The 6,069-nt window shown below is 43.1% G+C and overlaps 1 long non-coding RNA gene across 2 annotated transcripts; it reads left to right on the plus strand.

Moving 5' to 3' along the window:
* Positions 1-1,763: 1,763 nt before the first annotated feature.
* On the plus strand, positions 1,764-2,682 carry LOC109513586 (uncharacterized). 2 transcript variants are annotated; one of them, XR_002167813.1, is made up of 2 exons: positions 1,764-2,296; positions 2,376-2,682. It is a non-coding gene; the product is annotated as an uncharacterized LOC109513586 (long non-coding RNA). The 2 variants fall into 2 exon arrangements; XR_002167812.1 differs by having other exon boundaries at positions 2,395-2,682.
* Positions 2,683-6,069: the final 3,387 nt, after the last annotated feature.

A 6,069-nucleotide genomic window follows, 5' to 3' on the forward strand; every position in this document is an offset into this window, starting at 1 on the left:
CACGGGGTCCTCTGCTGCTGGTTTCAATGTACTGCCCGTCAGTTTGTGTCGGTGTGGAACTTTAGTCAAGCTTTGTTGGTAAAATGATGAGACATTGTAGAAAAAAATAAATGTTTTTTAATCAATATATTGTTCCATTGGAGTCTCCGTGTTTCGTTGCTCACCGAGTTTGAAATGGCCCTTTTATGGATGTCAAACCGGACTTGTTGGGGGTGTTCTGGAAGAAGTCTGGGCTCGAAAACCAGTCGCCATTCATGTGGGGCCCTGAAAAATGGGAAAAGAAGCCCCGCCCATCAAGGGAAAGACCAATGAGAACGTGGCATGCAAAATTAAATTGCGTAGCCCCGCCCACCCAAAAATCCAAATGATTTACATAACCACACCCACTATGGTAATTTACCGGGATCTATGCAAATGTTTTACGTGACTCCGCCCATTTCAAAATCCAGCCAATCACAACGGAGTATGCAAATTAATTTGCATAACCACGCCCACTCCGACCGAAACCGACCAATCAGGGAGTTGCACACACGGCCCGCTTTGCATAACCACGCCCATTATGTTAATCGGTCGGAATATATGCTAATGAGGGGTACGGCCTCACCCACTTTTGGGCCCAGCCAATCAGAATCCGGCATGCAAATAATTTGCATAACCAGCCCACCTCCACCAAAATCAACCAATCGGTGAGCTCTGTTCTGTGCATTTTGCATAACCCTGCCCACTATGTTAATTAGCCAGATTGCACGCTGATCAGCATGACTCCTCCCATTTACACTCAGCCAATCAGAATGCAGTATGCTGAAAAATTTGCGTAGCCCCGCCCATTCTAAAACAAATCGACCAATCAGAGAGCTGCATACCTGTCGTTTTACATAACCACACCCAATATGTTAATTTAGCATGGCCCCACCCACTCTTCGAACCAACCAATCAAATTGATGCCTGCCTCAGAATTTGCATAGCCACACCCCTATATTGGAGAGCCCACCAATCAGATCGCTTGCTGGTCATTGATTTGCATAGCCACACCCACTTCCTCCTCACCCCACCCACTTGTTTTCGGAGGAATGTTTTCATTTGTGAAGAAAAGTTCAGACAAGTTTTTTTAATGTTTTTATTTTTTTTTTCAAAGAATACAAGTGTTGAAAAAAAAAAGTGTTGAAAAAAAAAAGTGTTGAAAAAAAAAAGTGTTGAAAAAAAAAAGTGTTGAAAAAAAAAAGTGTTGAAAAAAAAAAGTGTTGAAAAAAAAAAGTGTTGAAAAAAAAAAGTGTTGAAAAAAAAAAGTGTTGAAAAAAAAAAGTGTTGAAAAAAAAAAGTGTTGAAAAAAAAAAGTGTTGAAAAAAAAAAGTGTTGAAAAAAAAAAGTGTTGAAAAAAAAAAGTGTTGAAAAAAAAAGTGTTGAAAAAAAAAGTGTTGAAAAAAAAGTGTTGAAAAAAAAGTGTTGAAAAAAAGTGTTGAAAAAAAGTGTTGAAAAAAAGTGTTGAAAAAAAAAGTGTTGAGAAAAAAAGTGTTGAGAAAAAAAAGTTAAGAAAAAAAAAGTGTTAAGAAGAAAAAAGTGTTAAGAAAAAAAAAGTGTTGGAAAAAAAAAGTGTTGGGAAAAAAAAAGTGTTGAGAAAAAAAAAGTGTTGAGAAAAAAAAATGTTGAAAAAAAGTGTTAAGAAAAAAAAAGTGTTAAGAAAAAAAACAAGTTAGGGAAAAAAAACAACTTACAAGTTAGATGACTTGTTGGCTTTCTGCTTTTTGTTGCCTGCCTGGCGATGTCTCCAGCCCGTGGCAGCAGAAGTGGAGCAGCATGTGTACCTAAGACAAAAACGCCACTGGTGAGTTCAAAGTCACCTTCTTGTGCGGCAAATGTGATGTGATAAAACCAACCAGCAGAGGGTGATGAGACGTCGGTGTTCTGGGACTCGGACCAAGTGCTCGCACAGCTGCATGAGCAGGACAATCACAGTTTGGCTCAGCACCTGGAAACAAACAATATTGGATCAAAGACGGCATTGAGAAGGCTGGAGTTTCGAGCATTCAACGCTTACTGCAGACTGAGAAACTTGTTCAAGCCAAGTGTTGGACGACAGTCGCTGCCTGGTGAAGTGGACCTAAGAAAAAAGGACACAGAGTTACAGTGCATTTCTGGTGCAGCAAATGTGAGACAAGATGACACCCATCAGTGAGGAAGAGGACCTGGGAGGTTTTCTGCAGGAATCGGACCTTGTTGTTGGCAGGCTGCTCCAAAGTTTGCTTCAGCCTCTCCTGGATGGCATCCGACAGCTGACGAAGCAAAAGCAAGATACAGAGTAAGCAAAGAGCCTCACACTCAAAAATGTATTTTTTGTGACCATGTTTTGTTGCCATGACCATTTGTTTCACTTGTAGGTTGCATGTCACATCGCAGACCGGGGGGAGAAGATATCCAGGCGGACAGTTTTCCTGAGGTAGCGTGACGTCACTTCTGAAAAACAGCAAGACGCGAGTCACAACATTCACTCGGCATGGTTTCTGTTGGAGATAAAACCCGCTGCCACCAGCGCCAACCTGTCTTAATTCCTCTTCTCCAAAGTCTGCCACCTTCTGGATGTGGTCCTCCAGTTGAGGAAGAGAAAGCTGATGATGTTCAGCTACACGACACAGGCTGGCATGTTTCATCTCCCGACGCCTCTGCCTGAATGACCATCTGGGAGGGTGGGGGAGAAAAAAAAAAAAAAAAAAAAACATTTGCAATCGACTGTAGGTTGGAATCTTATGCAGCAGCCGCTTGATGACAAACAGTTGCCAGGTCTGCAAAGAGAAAAATGATGCAGAGTCACAAGCCATCAAAAACCAACCAAGCACTTCCTTGTGACAAGGTCTCATCGTGACGTCGTGGTGGGCCGTCGCCAACTTAGATTTCTGGAGGTAAACGCCACAAGGTAAGAAATCTTTCAGGCCCACAATGGCAAATTTGCTTTTCAAGTCTTACCGTTTTCCCCCATTCTGTGATGCAGGGAACGAAAAAAATTGCAACCGCTTCAGAGGGCTCCATAGTGGACAAGCCTAAACACAAACAGGAGGTAAAGCAATGGACCAGCCAAGCTTTAAAATGCATTTCGTTTTAACGTGCATCAAAATTTCAGCTGCCATGTAGAAATTGTCTCTGCCCAGCAGGCGCAGCATCTTGGTGGTCAGGGTGCAGAGTCCACCATGGCACTTGAACTGGAAGCCTCTCTGCAGTCAGAATTTTTTTTAAAAAAGCGATGCTTTGGCGCTACCTGATGGACATAAGCAGGAAGGAAAAAACGAGTACAAGCACAGAATGGTAAAGTTACCTTTTTGACGGCCCTGAGAGACACGTCCCAGTGCAGCTTTGGGGGAACTGCAAAAGAGAAATTGGTTAAAAAAAATGTTTGCAGCAGCCATTTTGTTTTGCAGCGTGCTCAAACCCAGCAGTGGCCAGCCTCATTCGCCGCCATCTTGTTCCTGAGGCAGCTCTGGATGAAGTCAAGATGCCGTTCAACTGCGCGCAAAAAAGAAAAGAATGGCAGAAATGGTGAATGCAAGTCATTTACGATGTCCTCACCGTCCTTAAGTCTTGTCCAGGAGCAAAACAGCAACTTGAGGCCAGACTGTCAACTTGCTTTTTTCAAGCAGTCTGGAGAGTGCAGTGAACAGTAAGGTCAGGTACAGCACTAACTTGTGACATTTGTTTGTTGCGCGTTCCCATCTGAATAGGTCATCACTGGAAGTCTTCACCAATTTCTGAAACATTAAAACATGACCTAAGCATAATTGTATGCGTATGAGTGTTTTTGTCTCACCAGTGACAAGAGCAGGGCTGAGCTGAACACTTTGGCAGTGGCCTGCAGCATGCTGGGTGGGCTGAAAAGAAAGAAATAGTTAGCAACATGACATTTGGTAAGCACATAGAACACCCCCCCCCCCCAAAAAAAAAAAAAGTCTCCAGAAGCCTCTAAGAGTCAATTTGGCCATTCACTTTAAGATGAAAGCCTGTGGACAGAAATGACACAATTACAACACAGTAAGAGCAGAGTCTCATTCAAATTGTGGAAATACAAACGCTCGCAACCTACCTTCTCAGCATGCTGGAAAAAAGAAGAAAAAAACGAACATTGTGCCACATTCAAAATTGCAGGAGACTTACCGTGGAAGAATTCAACAGCCTGAAAACGTGAATTAATGTCAAGTTACAAAAGCGAGCAACGACGAGACTAAAAAGAAACTTTACACGTTCACTTTGTCAAACGCCGGCAACTTACCTTCTCAGCACGCTGTTGAGGAAAAAGAAAATTGCAAAACGTTAGTTCAATCGAACATTGTGCTATTTAAAATTGCAGGCGACTTACCGTGGAAGAGCCTGAAAACGTGAATTAATGTGAAGTTACAAAAGTTAGCAACGACGAGACTGCAATGAAACTTTAAACGTTCAGTTTGTCAAACGCCGACAACTTACCTTCTCAGCACGCTGGAAAGGAAAAAGAGAATTGCAAAACGAGTTAGTTTCATCGAACATTGTGCCATTTAAAATTGCAGGCGACTTACCGTGGAAGAGTTGAACAGGCTGAAAAGGTGAATTAATGTTAAAAATTGGTAAAAGTTAGGTCAGAAAAGACAGTTAAAACGTCGAGGATGTCCAACCTTTTGGCCATCGTGTCGATGTGAAGGCGTCCCCTTGGAGGTGAAAGACCCGTTTGTTCAATTAGTCGCAGCTTAAATAGGTTTTCGCTAACGACGTCATCACGTTCTGTTTTTTTCAAAAGCTTTATTGAACAAAGTAAGAAAAAAAAAGAATTGTAAGAAACAATTTTGACAGGAAAAAACGAGGCAACAAAGAGTTGCCTGCGGTGAGGCTCGAACACGCGCTCGCTGGACCACAGCGCTCGTGCTTAACCATTAGGCTAAGCTCGCTTGCTATTTCCGGTGTTTAATGTGCTATTTGTCTTATTTTGAAATGACCATGAGATGGCAATGTGATTGTTAATTCTAATAAATACGACCACAGAACAGGAAATTTTCAAACCAAAGATGGTCGAGTGGTTAAAGACACTACCTTTGGTTCATTTATACTCGTGTTCGAGTCCCGTTTTCTCCTCATTTGTACTTATGCATCCATCTGCCGCCGGCAGTGAGGATCGAACCCGAGTCGGCCGAACCGTAGGCAAACTTTTAGACCACTTGACTATTCAGGTTGAGTTTTTCGGCGACTTCAGAGTCCTTCTTCAAGAACTAGCTAAGTATCACACCAATACAAACGTCACGATCTATATAACTTCTTAACTCCAATCTGGTCTAGTGGTCTACGACGACGAGTTTGGAAATGATGGTCCTGGTTCGGTTCCAAGTCGTTGCCTTATATTTATGGCACTCTTTTCGATCACGATTCAACCCCATTTCTCAGAGTGAAATTACTCCAGGCAGCCACAGGAGGGCAGTGTTTCACCAGTACCTCGTGCTTCTCCCTTTTCCTTGAAACTTTGATCGGACTGGAGTTCCCCTTCAACACTCCTGTTCGCGTGTTCGTGTGTGTGTGTGTGTGTGTCTGTGTGTGTGTGTGTGTGTGTGTGAAGCTCACCAGAACAAAACGAACATCAACAAGTATCGTTGGTTATTTCATTTTTATTTGAAGGAACACAAGATGACAAAGAAATTTCACATCTGGAAGTCCATGCCACTGGGGGGCAGTATCGCGCATGCACAAACGAAGACTTTCGATTGTAACTCTTGTAAATAAATCAGTAACTTCAGTACATATATTTTTTTTTGGGGGGGGGGTGGAACAAAAATACATCACCACACCTATTAATGCAACCCACTGGAAAACAAACAAACAAATGTGTCACTGATGAAATCAGAAGTCCAGCAGGGAAGGTCCAAGATGACTCACTGAGGGGGACCCCAGATCGACTTGGGCCAGTGTCACCCTCCATAGAGCAGCCAGTCAACTGGAAGGAATGGAAGGAGGTTGTGGGGTGGGAGTGCGTCGAGTGTCCCCCCTCATTTTTGGACTCGTGAGCCGGAGATGATGGACGGGTGGAGACGGAGGCACCCATCGGCAGAGGCGGCGGGGCACAAAGGG

This window comes from Hippocampus comes, unplaced genomic scaffold (assembly GCF_001891065.2).
Source record: "Hippocampus comes isolate QL1 unplaced genomic scaffold, H_comes_QL1_v1.1 scaffold50, whole genome shotgun sequence".
In the NCBI taxonomy this organism is placed as follows: Eukaryota; Metazoa; Chordata; class Actinopteri; order Syngnathiformes; family Syngnathidae; genus Hippocampus; species Hippocampus comes.